General features: G+C 43.3%; 1 pseudogene across 1 annotated transcript in view; it reads left to right on the forward strand.

Moving 5' to 3' along the window:
* LOC311150015 (kazrin-like) overlaps positions 1-20,046 on the forward strand; it is a 76,771-nt pseudogene extending 56,725 nt beyond the window's left edge. The window contains exons 3-8 of the transcript XR_014615683.1: positions 14,230-14,366; positions 15,401-15,571; positions 15,818-15,901; positions 17,516-17,708; positions 18,097-18,268; positions 19,022-20,046. The product of XR_014615683.1 is annotated as a kazrin-like (transcript). The remainder of the gene's footprint in view (positions 1-14,229; positions 14,367-15,400; positions 15,572-15,817; positions 15,902-17,515; positions 17,709-18,096; positions 18,269-19,021) is intronic.
* The last annotated feature ends 3,469 nt before the right edge of the window (positions 20,047-23,515 follow it).

The following is a 23,515-nucleotide window of genomic DNA, read 5'->3' on the forward strand; positions in this document are numbered from 1 at the left end:
GTATATTAATACACACATGCATTAATCCACAATCAAACATAAACACGCATAAATACAGACATCCACACATACACAGGTGCTGGTTTCATCACAGAGACAGTGTATGAAAGGACATCAATTCAACATTTTATTTTTACACCGCCTTGTCCTCAAACTCAACACCTACACACAACATTAGCTCCAGGTCTATTTGCCCGGTTCCCTTGTGGTTTGCCCTGTCTCATATGATGACTTTTGGAGGGGCTGGAGTCTTGGACAAGCCCTCCGTGCTTCTGAGAATGGAAGTCATTAATATGGTAGTCAGCAAATGAGGCACCCAGGCGATTTCCTGTCTCACCTGTCCGGCTTAGCGCAGAGCCTCTGGCTCTCAGAATGAACTGAGACAACCCCAAGTCTGGCTGTTTATGAATGCACCACACCCCTCCATGCACTGTGACAACAAGGCTTTACCTCTATGGGTTGTAGAGAGTTTTTGTTGCCAAACAGTTGCCGATGCAAGTGTTGTTATCTGCCCTGCCACGTTTTTGCTCAGCTCAAAAGGGAGATTTGATATCACTTCCGGTGGCATGTGCAGAGAGGAGTGGAGCTTCCTTTCAGCCTTGCGGTCCGGCCAGGTGGCGCAGTCATACATCACGTTGGCATGGTGATTTGTCTCCCGGAGACCGCGGGTGAACAGAGGGGGTAAAAAGAAGGTGAATCTGTTCTTGTCGGAAGTTGGCGCTGGGATGGTCAAATCAAATTGTATTTGTCACATGCTTTGTAAACAACAAGTGTAGACTAACAGTGAAATGCTTACTTACGGGCCCTTCCCAACAATGCAGAGAGAATCAAATAGAAAAATTATAGAAAAAAACATGCAGAGTAAATATACAATGAGTCATTATTCCTGTAAATCGCTCTAAATGACTAAAACGTAAATGAGTAATGATAACTTGGCTATACACTGTATACATTTGATACCAGTACCGAGTCGATGTGCAGGGGTACGAGGTAATTGAGGTAGATATGTACATACAGGTAGGGGTAAAGTGACTAGGCAACAGGATAGATAGACAGTAGCAGCAGCGTATGTGATGAGTCAAAAGATGGTGCATATATTAGATGTCGCCGTACTGTATTGCCACCGTTTTGCGAGCTATGACCCAACTTTGCTATTTTATGATTATTTCGCCATTTATTTTTACTTTATTTCCACGAAATGTATGCGCTATCATTTCTTATAATTGACAAGAAGTTTTGAACATAACATCGGCAGTTACTTACCTCAATTCCGGCTTCAACTTCTACTCATCTGCCCTGGGCTCTTTCTGTAATTCCGATCCAATTTTCGGGGTATCCAAGAGGAAACCGACGTTACAGAGGCAAGAGAGGGGGATCCTGGTGAGATTAAGGCTAAGGGAGGACCGGCCACCTCTTCCCTCCATTCTACTGGTCACTTGATAATAAGATCGATGACCTCCGATCACGGTACTCTCGTAACTGCAATATTCTCTGCTTTTCTGAAACTTGGCTTTCGGACAAGATGGATTCTCTAGTCACCGAGCGGACAAGACACTGGAGTCAGGGAAATTGGTGTGATCACACAACAAATGGTGTGATGACTCCAGCGCAGTGAAAGTCTCAACCCATTGTTCACCCGTCTTGGAATACCTGATGGCCAAATGCCGACCCTTCTACCTCCAGAGGGAGTATTGAGCTGTTATCGTGATGATGTATACATTATCGTGATGTTACCGTGATGTTGTATACATTCCACCTCAGGACAAGAAAAATAACTAGCTGGCACTTAACAAACTGTATCAGAATATAAACAAGCAGGAAAACTTGAAACCAGAGGCTGCTTTCCTTGTTGCCGGTAATTTTTATTCTGCGTCATTAAGACACGTGATGCCCAACTTGCATCAACAAGTCTCCTTCACCACTAGGGGCGAAAAGTCCTGGACCACTATTACTCTAACCACAAGTAAGCATTGGGCCAGTAACCGAAAGGTTGCTGGATCGAATCCCCGAGCTGACAAGGTAAAAATCTGTTGTTCTGCCACTGAGCAAGGCAGTTAAAACACTGTTCCCGGGCGCCGATGACGTGGATGTCGATTAAGGCAGCCCCCCGTTGGGTTAAATGCGGAAGACACATTTCAGTTGGATGCATTCAGTTGTACAACTGACTAGGTATCCCCCTTTCCCATTCGGCAAGTCAGATCATGACTCCGTTCTCGTGCTTCCTGTTTACACGCAGAAGCTCAAACAGGAAGTACCCATGACTTGCTCAATTGAGAAATGGTCATCAGAACCAGATATTATGCTACAGGACCGCTTTGCTAGCGCTGATTGGAATATGTTCAGAGACTCTGCCGATAACATCGACGAGCTAACCACCTCCGTCACCGGCTTCATTAGGTTATCAAGATGGTACCGATAGACATGGCCACTCGGTTTCTAGCTGCTAAGCAACTTTGTAGTATTTTTTTTAATTTCTTGCCCAGAATGTTTTATGCCGGAAATAACTTTTGGATATGAGAGCGGCGGTAACTCACCAGCATTTTGACCAGAAATACGACGATTTAACTTATCCCAGAGGCTGCTCCAAGACGCTGTCGGCAGAGAAGAGGTATTTAGAGTGGACTTTTTTTACCCCATCCACCCCTTCCGAGTATATTACTCGCTAATGTTCAGTCCCTGGACAATAAAGTAGATGAGCTCAGGGCGAGGATCTCCTTCCAGATAGACATCAGGGACTGTAACATACTCTGTTTCACGGAATCATGGCTCTCTCCAGATATACTGTCCCTGTCCATACAGCCAGCTGGGTTCTCAGTACATAGCGCAGATAGGAATAAAGAACTCTCCGGGAAGAAGAAGGGCGGAGGTGTATGTTTCATGATTAACTACTCATGGTGTGATTGTGGTAACCTACAGGAACTCAAGTCCTTTTGTTCACCCGACCTAGAATACCTCACACTCAAATGCCGACCACATTACCTCCCGAGAGAATTCTCTTCGGTCATCGTCACAGCTGTGTATATTCCCCCTCAAGCCGATACCACGATGGCTCTCAAGGAACTACAATGGACTTTGTGCAAACTGGAAACCGCATGTCCTGAGGCCACATTTATTGTAGCTGTGGAGTTTAACAAAGCAAATCTGAGGAAAATGCTACCGAAGTTCTGTCAACACACTGCCTGTAGTACTCACACTTCAAAAATTCTCGACCATTGTTACTCTACCTTCCGGGATGGCTACAAGGCCCTCCCTTCGGCATATCAGATCACGACTTCATTCTGCTCCTACCTACCTAATAGGCAGAAACTCAAACAGGAAGTTCCCGTGCTAAGGTCTATTAAACGCTGGTCTGACCAATCGGAATCGATGCTTCAAGATTGTTTTGATCACGTGGACTGGGATATTTTCCGTGTTGCCTCTGAGCATAACATTGATGTTTACACTGACACGGTGATGGAGTTCATCAGGAATTGTGTAGGGGATGTTGTTTCCCACTGTGACGATTTTAAACCTATCCAAACCAAAAACCATGGATAGATGGCAGCATTTGCGCAATACAAAGCGTGAACCACTGCATTTAACCACGGCAAGGTAACTGGGAATATGGTTGAATACAAACAGTCCAGTTATGCCCTCCGTTAGGCATTCAAACAAGCAAAACATCAGTACAGAGACAAAGAGTCGCAATTTAACAGATCAGATATGAGACGTATGTGGCAGGGACTCCATACAATCACAGATTAAAGGGAAAACCAGCCACGTCGCAGACACCAACGTCTTGCTCCCAGACAAGCTAACACCTTCATTTGAAGTTTGTTGATGACGGGTGTATACAATCGAGCACAAAGCCATGCAATCTCCATAGACAAATATTGGCAGTAAAATGGCCCATACTAAATAGCTCAGTGACTTTCAACGTGGCATCGTCATAGGATGCCACCTTTCCAAGTCAGTTCGTCAAATCTCTGCCCTGCAAGAGCTGAACCGGTCAACTGTAAGTGCTGTTATTGTGAAGTGGAAACGTCTAGGAGCAACAACGGCTCAGCCGCGAAGTGGTAGGCCACACAAGCTCACAGAACGGGACCGCCGAGTGCTGAAGCGAGTAGCATGTAAAAATCATCTGTCCTTGGTTACAACACTCACTACCGAGTTCCAAACTGCCTCTGGAAGCAACGTCAGCACAAGAACTGTTAGTTGAGAGCTTCATGAAATGGGTTTCCATGGCCGAGCAGCCTCACACAAGCCTAAGTGCATGCGCAATGCCAACTTTCGGCTGGAGTGGTGTAAAGCTCGCCGCCATTGGACTTTGGAGCAGTGGAAACGCGTTCTCTAGAGTGATGAATCACACTTCACCATCTGGCAGTCCGACGGACTAATCTGGGTTTGGCGGATGCCAGGAGAACGCTACCTGCCCGAATGCAGAGTGCTAACTGTAAAGTTTGGTGGAGGAGGAATAATGGTCTTGGGCTGTTTTTCATGGTTCGGGCCAGGCCCCTTAGTTCCCGTGAACGGAAATCTTAACGCTACATTATACAATGACATTCTAGACAATTCTGTGCTTCCAATTTTGTGGCAACTGTTTGGGAAAGCCCTTTCCTGTTTCAGCATGACAATGCCCCTGTGCACAAAGCGATGTCCATACTGAAATGGTTTGTCGAAATCTGTGTGGAAGAACTTGACTGGCCTGCATAGAGCCCTGACCTCAACCCCATCGAACACCTGTGGGATGAATTGGAACACCGACTGTGAGCCAGGCCTAATCGCCAAACATCAGTGCCCGACCTCACTAATGCTCTTGTGGCTGAATGGAAGCAAGTCCACGCAGCAATGTTCGAACATCTAGTGGAAAGCCTTTCCCGAAAAGTGGAGGCTGTTATAGCAGCAAAGGGGGTACCAACTCCATATTAATGCCCATGTGTTTGGAACGAGATGTTCGTCGAGCAGGTGTCTCACTCACTTTTGGTAATGTAGTGTGTCTCGCGGCTCTCACAAAACAAATACATGCTAAACCAGTTATAATTTTTTAAGATAAAGATACAAAAGCGGTAATTAGAAACAACAATGTGATTAATTACCATTTTAAACGTTTCTATGAAAATGTATATGAATCTGAAATAAACAGGATGATGGATCTTATAGCCTTCTTAGACTCAACTCTGAAGCAACTATCAGCAGACAAAAAATTATTATTAATAATAGAGATCAGATTTCCTGTGGCGGTCCTCATGAGAGCCAGTTTCATCATAGTGCTTGATGTTTTTTGCGACTGCACTTTAAACTTTCAAAGTTCTTGAAATGTTCCAGATTGACTGACCTTCATGTCTTAAAGTGATGATGGACTGTCGTTTCTCTTTGCTTATTTGAGCTGTTCTTGCCATAATATGGACTTGGTATTTTACCAAATAAGGCTGTCTTCTGTATGCCACCCCTACCTTGTCACAACACAACTGGTCCCTGCAACGTATGCTGAAACTGGTGTGATTAGAACGCTAATTTAGAATGTCCGGTTTTGATTGACACAACAGTCAGTATTTAAGCTAGCCACAGTTTTTTCTACATTAGTCCTAGCGCTAACTGAGGAAAGATTGACGTAACACAAGCGGTCATATTTAGATAACTCTCGGCTGTCAGAAACCAAAATATAAATTAGCTAATAACAATTACTATTTATAATTCATCACATCACGGGTGAGCTCACCATTGATCGAAATAATTGAGTAAAACACTTTCTAGAAAACAAAATTAATCCGACGATGGGTAGTTTGTGCGCCAACCGAAGATAATAAGAGGAGACAAGATGAGTTTGGTCTGTTTGCAGTATGCATGTTGAAGTGGGTGTGTTGTCTACGATCATTCACTTCCCTTCATTCACTTCCGGAAGTTTACCCTTCACCTCACTATAACATCTTTGGTTTACGTGACACCCAGAATGCATTGTATAATGTCAACAAACATGGCGCCACACAGCTGGCAAATAACTTAGCATTAGCTCATTATAATCAGTACAACCTTCAAAAAAGTATTTTACACACATCATGGGTGTCTATTACAATCTAGGCAATAATCGGAATGCATTATTTGTCACCAGTACTTGCAAACGTGAATAAAACTGTAAATACATTATGCTCCATACATACACGTAGAAACGACAACATGATATACAGAAAATAAGGCACTTATTTTGATAGGAATGCACACATGTCCAAAGTTATTATTTGTAAGGAAAACAACAAGGAAGGCAATGCCAATTCGTGCAGGACTGCGCAAATGTCTGCATACTTGATCTGCGGAAACATTGGTGAAATGTTTGGGGCTCCTCGAAGAGAGAAGTTTGTCCGGCTCAGTAAAGCCTCAAACATAAATTGTCCACAACACTGAAATGGGCTACTACTATGTGAATTATTGAGGAGGTGGAACACAACTCAATTCAAACTGCTGTTAGAAAATAAAACTTTTTAGAATTTTATTTGAAATTGACAAGTTGAAACATAGTCTATAGATAATTAGCAGGCAGCGTGTGTTAACTGTCCTGTTGCGTAACAATCCTATTTTGGAACAGTGAGTGCATTCTGACATCACATGGGCGGCAGGTAGCTTAGTGGTTAAGAGCGTTGTGCCAGTAACCGAAAGGTCGCTGGTTCTAATCCCCGAGCCGACTAGGTGAAAAATCTGTCGATGTGCCCTTGAGCAAGGCACTTAACCCTAATTGCTCCTGTAAGTCGCTCTGGATAAGAGCGTCTGCTAAATGACCAATTTATTTATTTTTATTTATCACGTGCATAAAACAACTCACGCTGGGGCGACCGTTAGAGATATTTGGTGAAAAGGTTAAGAAGGAAAGAAATTCCCCAAATTCACTTTTAACAAGGCACACCTGTTAATTGAAAGTGTGCAAAGCTGTCATCAAGGCAAAGGGTGGCTACTTTGAAGAATCTCAAATATAAAATATATTTTGATTTGTTTAACACTTGTTTGGTTACTACAAGATGTGTTATTTCACAGTTCATGTCTTCACTATTATTCTACAATGTAGAAAATAGTAAAAATAAAGAAAATCCCTTTTAATGAGTAGGTGTGTGTCCAAACTTTAGACTGGTACTGTATTTTAATCACCCTACCAACTAACCCTATACACCACAACATCAATTTTCTGTGATTTACATTCCATTTCTGTGGTACAGTTGATAATCAATGCTATAAACGCTAAGCCAACCTTACTGAAGCATAGATCACTCATTGGCCTATCCCTATTCACAGGGATCCTCTCAGGATCCCTCACCCTTGACCCATCCTCCTCTACTTTCTTCACGGCCTCAGCATACGACACCTTCTGCACTACTCTGACTCTGGCCACCTCAACCTGCCTCTCTTGCACCGGACACTTCCGATCCCCAGCCACATGTGCACTCCTACAGCGGATACGATCACGTTTCAGGAGAAGACCTAGATGCAAACGGTGTCGAAGTAACTAAAGTTTATTACAAAAACAGGGGGCAGGCAAACGACAGGTCAAGGGCAGGCAGAGGTCCGTAATCCAGGATGGTGTGACAAGGTACAGGACGGCAGTCAGGGTCAGGGTAGGCAGAATGGTCAAAACCGGGAAAACTAGAAAACAGGAACTTGAGAAAGACAGGAGCAAGAGGGAAAACGCTGGTAGGCTTGACGAAACGAAACGAACTGGCAACAGACAAACAAAGAACACAGGTATAAATACACTGGGGATAAATGGGGAAGATGGGCGACACCTGGAGGGGGGTGGAGACAATCACAGACAGGTGAAACAGATCAGGGTGTGACAGATACAACAACTTTATCCACCGAAACTACAATCCTCTATCCCATGCCCTTGTGCACACTTCCCACATGTTGGAATCTCCCTCCTACACACTGCTGCGACATAACCATAAACCTTGCTACCCCAGAAATCACTCCTTTCAATGGTGCCCTGTTCCTATGAGCAAAGCAATAAACCAATCTTGACCCAAGTTGCGTCACACAGAGTGCCTGCTCCCTCTGATCAGAAGAAACACAAACAAACATAAGTCCACTTTGGGTTACCTTCACTGACTCAACAGCACCGACCATCTTTTCCATCCAACCTGAAACCACCCATGGACCAGCCAAAAGCCCTGGTTCCACCCTCTTCAGAAAATCTCACTCCCACTGGATCGAACTTATCTTTATCATAACCATGTCCATCAATGAAAGGCTCCGATACCGAGCTCCTCACAACACCTTCTACCCCTTCCACGCCTTCCATTTCCCCTCCAGAACTCAAACTTGCGTCCGACTCACTCTGTTTGAACTTGACACCAATCTTCCTCGACATACCCTCTCCCTTATTATTGCTAGCTTCGACAGATTCAATCCCATCCTCTGCCTCCCTCAGTCTTCTCAACATCTTCTCTCTTTCCCTCCAATCCTCCTCCCTTAACCAATTATCCGACTCCTTCTGAAAATATTCAACTTTTCCAAGCCAAAATCTCATTTTAGCCTCCTCGAGAGACATGCTAAGCCCTGTACCCCCTCCACTTCAAACACACTACCGTCCTCAGCGCATATTATCATAATCAGTGATGTTACGTTTGATACCGTAGCTCCGACGCATGCGTTGAAATCGCTAACTCTATCACACCGACAGCGTCATTGCATTTTGGTACACTAGAAGTACATTAATTTCCAATGGAACGCTGCGTTTGCCTTGCAGCGTTTCGTTGCGTTGCAGAGACAGTTGCAGTGCGTTCTGTGTAGTGCATATGTTGTATTTATCAAACGTATGCTTCAAACTGTATGCGTAGACGGCTTGACAGAAATGGTAGCAGAAGGTGAATATTGAACTTTTGTTGCACACATATCCAGATGATGCTGCGTACTATTTTGCGCAATGTCGGTGTGATCAAGGCTTAAGCAGCTAACTTCGAAGCAGTGTGCCGGTGCGTGTATCACTTTATCAGAAGTACGTCATCAATGACTTCTGAAGCTTTGTGTGATCACATGCTTTTTCAAACCGTGTGTTGCAAAATGAGAGCTCCCGCTGATTTCGCCTTGGAGCCTTTTCCGATTCTAAGCTGCTTTCAAACACTGACCTCTACTGGACACGTACTTACAAATATAGTTAGGATTTTGTACAAAAAGCCAAGGACACAGTGTTATAATGAAAACAATGGAGAAAGAATACCTCTCAGATAATCACACGCTGTTATTTATTGCTGACCATCAGATGTTACTAATGTGCATTGTGACAGATAATGAAGCTCAGAATAATTAACAATTTTTCAGCACAATCTGGTGAAAGCCCCGAAGCCTCAGTTTCCCATCACTAATCATAATTCAAATGTGTGCCACTAAAATCCCTGCATTAGAATGTTTCTGTTAGCTGATACATCCTGAAAAAATACACCATATTACTGGCCTGCTAATGTGCCTGGACCTTGTATGTTAAACTGCCGAGAAAACCCCCATAACTGATCCTTAATGGTTGCCCAATCAGGCAGGCTAGATGCAGTTATTTCAAAATTAATATGCATTCAAAATGCCAGGCTTTTGAGCAGTTATTCAAATGACATAGGCTATTCACTGCAGTTTACAGCTTAGACTAGAGTTTTGTACTCACTTGAAAACAAAAATAACATTCTTCATTACATTGTGTTGTTGTAGTCTTGGTAGGATGCATTTCTTGTCCCTAAAAAACTGAAACAATGTGGTAGATTTTCGAGCTGGTATGAGAGGACTGGGAGGGAGCCAGGGTTGCCATGTCTGCTCTTTGTTGCCAAATTGGACTACTTTTTTAAATGTTTTGGTCGCGGGTTGTGGGTTTTGGACTACTTCTAAGGGTGCGTTCGTAAATTCACTCTGGCTATCTACTCCAATTTCAGAGCACTCTCGTCTGAGTGTGCCAGAGTGCAGAATAACTGATGAATTTACGAACAGTCAACATACGTTGAATACGGCCGGTGTCAGTAAATGTCGGCAAAAAAACGTAATTAAATTGTTGCCAGCAGCACAGTTAGTCACCAACGCTCTGGATAACATGAAAACAGCCTAACCAGCTCTGCTAGGGCGAGTAAAATGGTCAGGGTGAGGTGTTCTCTCATTTGTGTCTGGAAGTAGCTAGCAAGCTAGACAACGTTAGCCAGTTAGCTTGGGTGCTTGACTGCCGTTGTGAGGTCAGAACGCTCAGATCAACCCTACACGGCCAGAGCGAACAGTGTGCGCTCTGAGAGCGAAACGCTCTGAATTTACGAATGCCCAGAGCGCACTCTGGCACTCCAGATTGAATTTACGAACACACCCTAAGTATTACTTACTAAAGAATTTCTAAATAAAACTGATTAAATGGATTTTAACACACTTGTGTGAAACCCTATCCCATACTCTTCTACCGGGGTAACTGGCACCCCCGGGACCAGTTACCCCGGTACTTTAAAAAAAGCGCCCCTTTTCTAAAAACAACATTTCATTAAATAATTTAAAAAAGTGTAAACTGTAGCCATTTATTTCCCTTCATAGTTTATTCACCTAAGCTTGACCTTCATCCACATACCAATTTTTTCTCTCCAAAAGTACCGTGTTTGTGTTCGCAATTAGACATGTTCTTAGGGGGGTGGGCTAGTTACCCCCTAGTACCCTACCATGAACAGCCACATCATATTTAGCTTATGTTGATTTAACAAAATAGTTGTTGGTGTTTTTTTGTTGTCACTGTATTAGACTAAGCATAGGTTATTAGATGATGTTGAAGTTGAAATGGTGCTGGAATAATGGAGGCAGCTCCCGTTTTCTTTGCAACTTCTAAATCCAAAGTTGTTTAGTAGTCCGAAAATGTCGGAAACATTAGCTTTCTTGACCATGCTGTAGGTCATGTAACTGTTTGTTACATGCAATATGTTTTGTGGACTTCACCGGACAGATGTTGCTCTCCGGTTTTGTGATTAAACAAATATGTAGTTGAATTTATTCTGCCATTGTGTCTTATTATTGTCTCGGCCTTAGGCCTATATATCACGGTGTCAAGGCATATAAACGAACAGGTTATAGAGGAAACAATGCAATTATCACAACACATAGGTTGTAATATGGCTTATTTCTTTCTGGCTTGGCTTCCCCAGTGATTTTACCCACGCACCGCTACTGGGCAAACTGATTTAATAAATAGCCTATAACTTCAGTTTATTGTTATTGTAGTCTTATGTTATTATGCAATTATTAATGGCCATGTTTAGTTAATTAAATTGGAAGTTATCAGTTGTGATCATGGTCATAGCTCTATTGCGAATGTATCATTCTCCACATTTAATGTCAGTTTCATTGTGGACTTTTCCCTGAAATGAGATGTAGGCCTATCAGGGGCTATAGGCTACCTGCATCTAGCTCAGCAAACCATGGCAAAGTTGAATTGCAATTATAAGCCCAGATTTTAGTCAGAATGCCTATTGAAATAACAAGTAAATCTCGCAAATAGGCCATTTTATAACGGTTTGTAGTTTTAACATCTGGAACATAATAATGGCACAATTAACAGGAAATAGCCTAACATTCATGTTTTGAAGTTCATTCAAGTGTTTCTTGCACAGAGATTTCGAGATCCTCTGTCCAACTTTCATCACTCAACCTCTCCTGTCGGATTTATCTATAGTTATGCACGTGCAAACGGGATTTATTTACAATTATAAACTGGGTGGTTTGAGCCTTGAATGCTGATTGGTTGAAAGCTGTGGTATATCAGACCCCAGCGATATGACAAAACATACTTTTTACTGTTCTAATTACATTGGTAACCAGTTTATAATAGAAATAAGGCACTTCAGGGGTTTGTTCAATGGCTAAGGGCTGTGTCCTACCACACCTCCTCGGGCCCTATTGCTTCAGCATAGCAGTCAAACAAGTTAAATCGACATCCATTGATGGAAAATGATCTGGCGAGTTTAATAAGTGAGAATTATCTTATGTCTTGGTGAAATATTCATAAGCTCGCATTAATTATTATTTTGATGGAAACCCGAATTTTGCTTTCAAAAGTTTGGGGTCACTTAGAAATGTCCTTGTTTTCGAAAAAAAAAAAAAAAAATTTGTCCATTTAAAATAATATCAAATTGATCAGAAATACAGTGTAGACATTTTTAATCTTGTAAATGGCTATTGTAGCTGGAAACGGCTGATTTTTTTATGGAATATCTACAGAGGCCCATTATCAGCAACCATCAGTCCTGTGTTCCAATGGTACGTTGTGTTTGCTAATCCAAGTTTATCATTTTAAAAGGCTAATTGATCATTAGAAAACCCTTTTGCAATTATGTTAGCACAGCTGAAAACGGTTGTGCTGATTTTAAAGAAGCAATAAAAGTATGAAAATGTATGCACTCACTACCTGTAAGTCGCTCTGGATAAGAGCGTCTGCTAAATGACTAAAATGTAAAACATTTTAATAAAATTGGCCTTCTTGAGACTAGTTGAGTATCTGGAGCATCAGCAATTGTGGGTTCGATTACAGGCTCAAAATGGCCAGAAACAAAGAACTTTTCTTCTGAAACTTGTCAGTCTATTCTTGTTCTGAGAAATGAAGGCTATTCCATGCGAGAAATTGCCAAGAAACTGAAGATCTCGTACAACGCTGTGTAATACTCTCTTCACAGAACAGCGCAAACTGGCTCTAACCAGAATAGAAAGAGGAGTGGGACGCCCCGGTGCACAACTGAGCAAGAGGACAAATACACTAGAGTGTCTAGTTTGAGAAACAGACGCCTCACAGGTCCTCAACTGGCAGCTTCATTAAATAGTACCCGCAAAACATCAGTCTCAACGTCAACAGTGAAGAGGCGACTCCGGGATGCTGACCTTCTAGGCAGAGTTGCAAAGAAAAAGCCAAATCTCAGACTGGCCAATAAAAAGTAAAGATTAAGATGGGCAGTCTGAGATATGGCTTTTACTTTGCAACTCTGCCTAGAAGGTCAGCATCCCGGAGTCGCCAGTTGGGGACATGTGAGGTATCTGTTTCTCAAACTAGACACTCTAATGTATTTGTCCTCTTGCTCAGTTGTGCACCAGGGCCTCCCACTCCTCTTTCTATTCTGGTTAGAGCCAGTTTGCTCTGTTCTGTGAAGGGAGTAGGACACAGCGTTGTATGAGATCTTCAGTTTCTTGGCAATTTCTCGCATGGAATAGCCTTCATTACTCAGAACAAGAATAGACTGACGAGTTTCAGAAGAAAGTTATTTGTTTTTGGCCATTTTGAGCCTGTAATTGAACCCACAATTGCTGATGCTCCAGATACTCAACTAGTCTCAAGAAGGCCAGTTTTATTGCTTCTTTAATCAGCACAACAGTTTTCAGCTGTGCTAACATAATTGCCAAAGGGCTATAGGCTATGCAAGCCTCTCTGCAATAGGCCATTCCTCTTCTCATGAGGAATAGGCCTAATAGCCTATTCAGGGAAAGAAGCAGGCTTACTTTTGCTAATTGTTGAATGTTAAACAGGCCTACAGCATAGAAAATGCATGTTGAGGAGAGAAAGTGCATTGGTGTGATCACTTTTGGCAGGTTATGATAATATTGTTGCACTGATGCATTGCAAATAGTTGCACAGGACAGACAGAGAGATGAGCACAGTGAAAAAGACGACCCAAAGGAATTGACAACCATTAGAAAAACGGAAATCATTTGCAAACCACTTGAGCAACGAGGCAATGACATGCTGTAAAATATGTGCAGGCTTAAGTGTTGTTGAATTGCTACTTTTAAAAATGAGTTACTATATTATTTTCATTAGGCCTACATGTAGCCTACATTGAAGTATTATTTGCAGTTGTCACTATGACAATGAACACACCCTGAAAGCATTGAATGGTCTGAACCAGTATCTGTGCATTAGAGACCTCATGAATTGTCTTGTGTTACCACCTTATTAATAGGCAGCAAGCGGTATGCATTGATCAGTTGATTGACGGGTGTAGGGCTGCAGAACGATAAACTGTCAGTGTTCTCTAGTGTGGATGCTCACCAACGTTTTTATAGTTATTGGCTTGGTGGATGGCCCTTAACTCTGACACAACACAACTAACGTTATTATCACAACAGAACTAGCCTACTAGTAGGTCTAGCTAACGTTAGCAAACTTAAATGAAATAAATATAAAATTACATTTATACACTTACACTTGTTTACTTGACTTTTATAATCTATAAATTGAAGATAGAAGATATGCTAACCGGGTCTCTATTATTAACTCCATAGCGATGAAGGCGGACCGGAAGCGTTTGAAGGCGGAGAAAGCAGATCTCGTCAACCAGATGCAGCAGCTCTACGCCACGCTGGAGAGCCGAGAGGAGCAGTTAAGGGACTTCATCCGCAACTACGAACAGCACAGAAAGGTATGACATGTCACACAAACACATACAATGCTGGGCATGCAGCAAAAGGCTTGAGTAGTTAGCTGTAATTAATATACAAAGTACACATCAATCGCACGCTTCATAGACGTTGTGTAATGATTGTCATGAACTTGTTATGTTATTGGGGTAAGTGATTGAAAAGATGAATGAACGTGTCTGATTCCTTACTCGATCTAACACTATTCCTATGGTCTATTGCTCTCCCTTTCTCTTATCTGTCTCTCGCTCTCTCCCCCTACCACTCTCTCCCCTCCCTCTCTCTCCCCCTACCACTCTCTCCCCTCCCTCTCTCTCCCTCTCTCTCCCCCTACCACTCTCTCCCCTCCCTCTCTCTCCCCCTACCACTCTCTCCCCCTACCACTCTCTCCCCTCCCTCTCTCTCCCCCTCCCTCTCTCTCCCCCTCCCTCTCTCTCCCCCTCCCTCTCTGTGCCCCTCTCCCTCTCTGTGCCCCTCTCCCTCTCTGTGCCCCTCTCCCTCTCTGTGCCCCTCTCCCTCTCTGTGCCCCTCTCCCTCTCTGTGCCCCTCTCCCTCTCTGTGCCCCTCTCCCTCTCTGTGCCCCTCTCCCTCTCTGTGCCCCTCTCCCTCTCTGTGCCCCTCTCCCGCTCTCTGCCCCTTCACTCTCACTGCCCCTCACTCTCACTGCCGCTCACTCTCACTGCCCCTCACTCTCACTGCTCCTCCCTCTCTGTACCCCTCTCTCTATCCCTCTCACTGCCCCTCTCTGCCCCTTCCTCTCTCTACCCCTCCCTCTCACTGCCCCCTCTCTACCCCTCTCTCCCCTCCCTCTCTCTGCCCCTCACTCTCACTGCCCCTCTCACTCCCCTCCCTCTCTCTGCCCCTCACTCTCACTGCCCCTCTCACTCTCCCTCTCTCTGCACCTCCCTCCCCCTCCCTCTCTCTCCCCCTCCCTCTCTCTGCCCCTCCCTCTCTCTTCCCCTCTCACTGCCCCCTCTCTGCCCCTCTCCTTTTAATTTCCTCTATCCCTACCCCTCTCCCCTTGTCTCTCTGTCAGGAGAGTGAGGATGCGGTGAAGGTGCTGGCTAAGGAGAAGGACCTGTTGGAGAGGGAGAAGTGGGACCTGCGGCGGCAGACCAAGGAATCCACGGAGCACGCCGGCGCCCTGCACTCCCAACTGGACCTGAAGGAGAACAGGATCAAGGAGCTGGAAGCAGAGTTGGCCATGGTGAGACACACACACACACACTCCTACATACATACACACAGACACGGAACATACACACACACAAAAGTACACAGATACAGAAGTGCACACACACGTTCGAGCCTGTTCAGCAAGCCAGGGTAAGTGGAAACTTAGAGGTTTGTTGCATCTGTGTTGCTGGATCATTACACTCCTTCTACACACCATGAAGAGCAGACCCTTTCCAATGTGTGTGTGTGTGTGTGCCCTCCCTGTCTCCCCCCTCAGATAAGTAACTGTGTGACACAGAAAATGGAATACCGGGTGTTTGATCGCCCCGTTGACAGGGAGCCCTCCCCTAGGGTCATGGCGGTAAGAACGGTCCCCCTGCTCGCCCCTCTTTGTGACCTCTCTCTCGCTCTCTCTCTTGCTCGCTCGCTCGCTCTCTCTCTCTCTCTCGACGCGTGCCCCAATCCCCCTGATATTCTCTCCTGTGTGAAATTATTTCATGGAGTCCTGTATGCACCGGACCTGGGTTCAAACAGTATTTGAAATCTTCCAAATGCTTTCGCTGTGCTTGATTGAGCTTGCCTTGTGCAACGGAAACCAATGTGCCAACCCCGTCCATCTGGCACTCCAGGCAGGCTCTAGCAATTGAATACTATTTGAACCCAAGTCTGGTATTCACGTGTATAACTAACCCCCTGGTTGATGCCAATGGTCATATAACCTCCTAAAGGCATGATCCCTAAGTCAATTTGTGGATGATTTGAATGTGCTCAATCTGATTGACCCCTTTCTTGGTTTCATGTAACTCCTGACTGGAAGGATCATCTGGTGTGGTTGTTAGGAAACTGCATTGATTAATTAATTAACCGAGTTCCCCATAAGGGCTCATGGTTTGACCAGGTAGATGGTTGGCACTCTGTCCTGCATGTCTAAGGATTGTGAACGGGTGATTAAGGTGGTGTTGTTGGTAATCCTGGTGACGAGGATGATGATGATGATGATGATGATAAAAGGGTGACAATGATGGTGATGCTATGGGTGGTGATTATGGTGGTGTTAGTGAAGATGACGGGGTGATAATTGTGGCGATAATCATAATAATGTTGTTCGTATCTTGCTGCCTGGCATGACAGTATTATTTCACTGTACAGTACAACATAATGTCACAAAGCATGATGCGCTAGCCAGTTAACTTTCATTCTGAAATAACTTCATATTTACAAGTTAGGCTGATATTAGCTTAGAAACTACTTAGCAAAAAAAATAAAATTGACCAAACTATTTCTCAATGTTTCACAAAATGACTGTAGCTGACTAATTTGATCATGCTTTGTGATACACCCAGTTTTATGCTGTTTAGTCCACACAACATGTCGCCCTGTCACCTACAGTAGAACCTGATGAAAACAATCAAATTGGCCATGCTTTTTTGTCCTACCAGATCCAAGATGAGAAGGTTCTAGCTAGTGTGTCCCTCGGTCCTTCGGCTCTTGTTGGATCCAGTTGTCCGGGATATCAGGTCCCAGGCTCCCATGACTGTTATGATTATTTATTTACAAGTTAATGACAATTAGATTTTTGCTTTAGCGCCATCTCTACCTGATAGAGCAGATCTAGTCTCACGTGCGGTAGTGAGCTGTCTGGCGCGAGAGACTCATTGGGAGACTAGAGCAGACCCAGAAGTTCTGACTGAACGGACGCACATTTGAGTTCCCCAGGCCGGTCTATTTACTTTGTGTTATAATTTATGCTATGAAATCCTGTGATATCATTGGGGCAGTTCCCCCTCATGGGCTGGCCGCCACTGTTAAATTCTATCTTGCGAAGAGTCATGAATAGCCATCTTGCTGTAGGAAAAGGTCACAAAATAGGCAGTGGTTAATGCTGCATGGGGCTGATGTGTGTGTTTGTGTGTGTGTGTGTGTGTGTGTGTGTGTGTGTGTGTGTGTGTGTGTGTGTGTATGTCTTCCCTCCTAGGCGAAACAGTCTTTAGTGACCCTGACCAAGGATGTGCCCAAGCGGCACTCTCTGGCCATGCCCACTGAGGTGGTTGTCAACGGCAACAACCAGGAGTGGGTGATGCACGCGGACCTGCCCCTCACCGCAGCCATCCGTCAGAGTCAGCAGACCCTCTACCACGTCCACACAGGCCACCCCACTGACAGACAGGGTAAGACACACACGCACACACTCAGACGCATTCATCCACAGACACAGGGTGACACTGGTGGTGCTGCATTGCAGCGATATGTTCCTGAAGTCTTGACGTGTGGTAAAAAAACGTATCTGTATATTCGTCTGACTTTACAAACCATTGCTTGCTCATAGTTGGTTAAAATCACATGACGCTCACCAGATTATGTCAAAAGTGTTTCCAGCTGATGTCATCAGAAACGCTTATCTTTTTGCCTATAAAACATAGAAACCCATAATTTTCACATATGTTGATGTTGGGGTGGTGTTGGAGATGAATTAGTTTATTTTTATTTTTATTGACCTTTAACAACCCGTTGACCTTGTTTCAAACATGTGTCCATCCCCCGTCTTCTTTCGCCCAGTGGCTGCGGTCAGAGTGAGCCCGTGTCACTCCCGCCAGCCCTCCGTTATCTCAGATGCCTCGGCCATGGAGGGTGACCGCTCATCCACCCCCAGCGACATCAACTCCCCTCGCCACCGGACACACTCCCTCTGCAATGTAAGAGCTGCCCGCCCACCGCCGCATCGCTCCAAGTAATCAACTCCTTCACAACTCTTCTCTACTCCTAATCTCTCCCAACATCTGTAAATAACTCCCATGCTCATTGACAAGACAGCATAAACAAATATTGGACCAGGGCACTCTACTCCACCTCCCCCTCTCTGAAAGCCTGTCCCATGTGCTGTAATTAAGTCAGTTTCACCAGAACAGCCAGACTTAGACTTCACCAAAAAGTGGGTTTTCTTTGGGATAGCTGCCTAATATGCCTACATAGAGTTGCGTTACGAATGAGAGGAATTCAATATTGACCAAAAAGTGGGTTTTCTTTGGGATAGCTGCCTAATATGCCTACATAGTTGCGTTACGAATGAGAGGAATTCAATATTGACCAAAAAGTGGGTTTTCTTTGGGATAGCTGCCTAATATGCCTACATAGAGTTGCGTTACGAATGAGAGGAATTAAATATTGAATTATAACAATTGGGCTGACGTGTTGGTTTCTGGCTAGTGTTGGATCATTTCCTATGAAACTGTTATGTTGACGTTATACCAGCCACTTCAACTGTGGTTTTCCCACTTTCTCTTCATTTGTTCATTTCTCTGAATGTGCTGACTATTAGATAGCAGACACGTGCCTGGCTAGTTCACTCAGTATCACCTCGTCCTTCTCAGTCATTCTCTCTCTCTATCGCCTTCCCTCAGTCACTGTAGCTGTGTCATTTCTCTGTTCTTCTCATCTCTTCATCTCATTATCTCTGATCTCGACCGCCTCTCTCTTCCTGCAGTCACTAGAGGATCTGGAGGACCAGAAGCGTAAGAAGAAGAAAGAGAAGATGGGCCTGGGCTCTCTGTCACGTGTCTTCGCCCGGGGCAAGCAGCGCAAGTCAATGGACCCGGGTCTATTTGATGGTACTTCAACTCCCGATTATTACATAGAGGAAGATGCAGACTGGTGAAAAGGTGGCAGAGAGTCCTACCTGTGTCCCTGAGTGGTGATGCGTACGGATGTTTTCGTGTGTGTTTGGCCGTATGTGTGGGTGTGTGTTTAGCCGTGTGTGTGCGTGTCCATGGTTGGAGGCCATGTGAGAAGCCTGAGGTGCATCTTGCTTCGCTGAAGTGTAAAACATTACAAGCAAATTGCATCTGTATGTACAGTATTGTAAATAGTGGACAGTGTAACCACCCTTAGGGGAGAGTGGGGTATGGTGAGAATTTTTTTAAACATTCAGCATCACTACGTCAAGGGAAATATAGTATTCTTTCTAACAAAGATATCTACATTTCAGGATGTTGTGTATCCCTGGAAATAATCAGAATTCATGTAAACATAACATAGGTTGTTCAAAAAAAGTGGTCTCTTAGCACAACTTATTCCAGGAATGGGGTAAATTGAGCATAGGAACAGGGTAAGTTGAGCTGCCTTCAAATTTTTGTACTGAATGAAATATTACCACTACCTTTTTAAAACCATGTCTATCTTTATTTCCCAAACACAATTCAACACAATCACTTTTAATCATTTTGAGCATCTTAACGCAGGCTAAACACCTAACAACTTTTTAAAACATTTTTAACATAGGCCCTGTTGTTACCGCATATCCCAGCGATATTGCCTTGAATCACACCTGGGAAGAAAGCACTTCAACTTGCCATTGGCTCAACTTGCCCTTGCTCAAATGGCTAAATTTACCCCAAGCAACTATTTTGACTATATTAACCCACACAGCTACAAGGATGCACTTTCATGCTAGTTTTAGGACCTCATATTGAAGCTTATAGAGACTCCAACTGATGTATAGAAATGTTTTAAAACTCGGTTACATCAGGGTTGTTATTTATATATATATATATATATATATATATATATATATATATATATATATATATATATATATATATATATATATATATATATATATATATATATATATATATATACAGTGCCCTCCACAATTATTGGCACCCCTGTTTAAGATGTGGTCGAGGACTTCCAAAAATTCTCCTTTTTTTTTAAACAACATAGAACCCAAATGCAAAAAAAGAGAAAAATCCAACCTTTTATTTAAGTACATTACTTTGGTGGTAAAAAAAAAAATCACACATTTAGAAGAAAAAAAACTTGAAATCATGTGTCCCACAATTATTGGCACCCCTGATGTTAATACTTTGTACAACCCCCTTTTGCCAACAAGACAGCACTTAATCTCCTCCTATAACATTTCACAAGATTGGAGAACACAGAGAGAGGGATCTTTGACCATTCTTCTTTGCACAATCTTTCTAGATCATCCAGTGTCCTGGGTCCTCTCTTATGCACTCTCCTCTTTAGCTCGCCCCACAGGTTTTCGATTGGGTTGAGGTCTGGGGACTGAGATGGCCATGGGAGGACCTTGAGTTTGTGACTGCTGAACCATTTTTGTGTAGATTTTGCCACAAGTTTTGGATCATTATCCTGCTGTTCAAATGTCCTGGTAGTTCAAAGCGTTCATAATGCCATGCACCCTAACAAGGTTCCCAGGGCCTTTGGAAGAGAAACAGGCCCACAGCATCACAGATCCTCCACCATACTTCACGGTGGGCATGAGGTGCTTTTCGGCATACTCATCTTTTGTTTTACGCCAGACCCACTTAGAGTGTTTGTTGCCAAAAAGCTCAATCTTAGTCTCATCTGACCAAAGCACACGATCCCAGTTGAAGTCCCAGTGCCGCTTAGCAAACTCCAGACGTTTACGTTTGTGAGTGTTAGTGAGAAAAGGCTTTTTCCTTGCATGCCTCCCAAACAGCTTGTTGGCATGTAGAGAGCGTCTGATGGTTGTTTTGGAGACTTTGTGACCCCAAGATGCCACTCTTTGATGCAATTATGTGACAGTGAGCTTAGGACTTTTTTTTACTTCTCTTACCATCCTCCTCACTGTGCGTTGTGGCAAGATAAACTTGGGACCTCTTCCAGCCTTGTTTGTCACTGTTCCAGTTGTTTTAAACTTCTTAATGATTCCTCTGACTGTAGATACGGGCAAGTTAAGGCGAGTGGCTATTTTCTTGTAACCATTGCCTGACTTATGAAGGTCGACACAAATCTGCCTTACTTGAATGGTGTGTTCTCTTGTCTTTGCCATGTTGACAAATGGGTAAGAGAATTAGGCCTCTGTGTCACGTCATATTTATACCCCAGGGAAACAGGAAGTCATGAATTACTAATTGAAAGTTCCTAGAGACCCTGACCAACTTTAGCAACTACAGAAAAATATATTTAAAAAAAAATCAATTAAAATTTTCAGCGGAATTGTTAGGGGTGCCAATAATTGTGGGACACATAATTTCAAAAAAAAATTTTTCTAAATGTGTGATTTTTTTTTTTACCACCAAAGTAATTTACTTAAATAAAAGGTTGGATTTTTCTATTTTTTTGCATTTGGGTTCTATGTTGTTTAAAAAAAATGAGCATTTTTGGAAGTCCTCGACCACATCTTAAACAGGGGTGCCAATAATAGTGGAGGGCACTGTATATATATATATACGTACAGTTGAAGTTGGAAGTTTACATACACTTAGGTTGGAGTCATTAAAATTCGTTTTTCAACCATTCCACTAATTTCTTGTTAACAAACTATAGTTTTGGCATGTCGGTTAGGACATCTACTTTGTGCATGACACAAGTAATTTTTCCAACAATTGTTTACAGACAGATTATTTCACTTATAATTCACTGTATCACAATTCCAGTGGGTCAGAAGTTTACATACACTAAGTTGACTGTGCCTTTAAACAGCTTGGAAAATTCCAGAAAATGATGCCATGGCTTTAGAAGCTTCTGATCGGCTAATTGTAAAAATAATTGTAAACCTCCACAAGTCTGGTTCATCCTTGGGAGCAATTTCCAAATGCCTGAAGGTACCACATTCATCTGTACAAACAATAGTATGCAAGTATAAACACAATGGGACCACGCAGCTGTCATACCGCTCAGGAAGGAGACGCGTTCTGTCTCCTAGAGATGAACGTACTTTGGGTCGAAAAGTGCAAATCAATCCCAGAACAACAGCAAAGGACCTTGTGAAGATGCTGGAGGAAACAGGTACAAAAGTATCTATATCCACAGCAACTGCACATGGGGACAAAGATCATACTCTGGTCTGATGAAACAAAAATAGAACTGTTTGGCCATAATGACCATCGTTATGTTTGGAGGAAAAAGGGGATTCCTTGCAAGCCGAAGAACACCATCCCAACCGGGAAGCACAGGGGTGGCAGCATCATGCTGTGGGGGTACTTTGCTGCAGGAGGGACTGGTGCACTTCACAAAACAGATGGCATTATGAGGAAGGAAAGTTATGTGGATATATTGAAGCAACATCTCAAGACATCAGTCAAGAAGTTAGAGCTTGGTCGCAAATGGGACTTCCAAATGGACAATGACCCCAAGCATACTTCCAAAGTTTTGGCAAAATGGCTTAAGGACAACAAAGTCAAGGTATTGTAGTGGCCATCACAAAGCCCTGACCTCAATCCTATATAAAATGTGTGGGCAGAACTGAAAAAGCGTATGCGAGCAAGGAGGCCTACAAACCTGACTCAGTTACACCAGCTCTGTCAGGAGGAATGGGCCAAAATTAACCCAACTTATTGTGGGAAGCTTGTGGAAGGCTACTCGAAACGTTTGACCCAAGTTAAACAATTTAAAGGCAATGCTACCAAATACTAATTGAGTGTATGTAAACTTCTGACCCACTGGGAATGTGATGAAAGAAATAAAAGCAGAAATAAATCTACTATTATTCTGACATTTCACATTCTTAAAATAAAATGGTGATCCTAACTGACCTAAGACAGGGAATTTTTACTAGGATTAAATGTCAGGAATTGTGAAAAACTGAGTTTAAATGTATTTGGCTAAGGTGTATGTAAACTTCTGACTTCAACTGTAAATATACACTACATGGCCAAAAGTATGAGGACACCCATTCAAAATTGTGGATTTGGCTATTTCAGCCACACACGTTGCTGACAGGTGTATATCGAGCACACTGCCATGCAATCTCCATAAACAAACATTGGCAGTAGAATAGTGTGTGGAAGAGAGCAGTGACTTTCAAATTGACACCGTCATAGGATGCCACCTTTCCAAGAAGTCAGTTCTCAAATGTCTGCCCTGCTAGAGCTGCTGAAGCTCACTACCGAGTTCCGAGCTACCTCTGGAAGCAACGTCAGCACAATAAATGTTCATCGAGAGCTTCATGAAATGGGTTTCCATGGCCGAGCAAAACAAGCCAATGATCACC

This window comes from Coregonus lavaretus (genome assembly GCF_964263955.1).
Source record: "Coregonus lavaretus genome assembly, chromosome: 22".
Lineage (NCBI taxonomy): Eukaryota > Metazoa > Chordata > Actinopteri > Salmoniformes > Salmonidae > Coregonus > Coregonus lavaretus.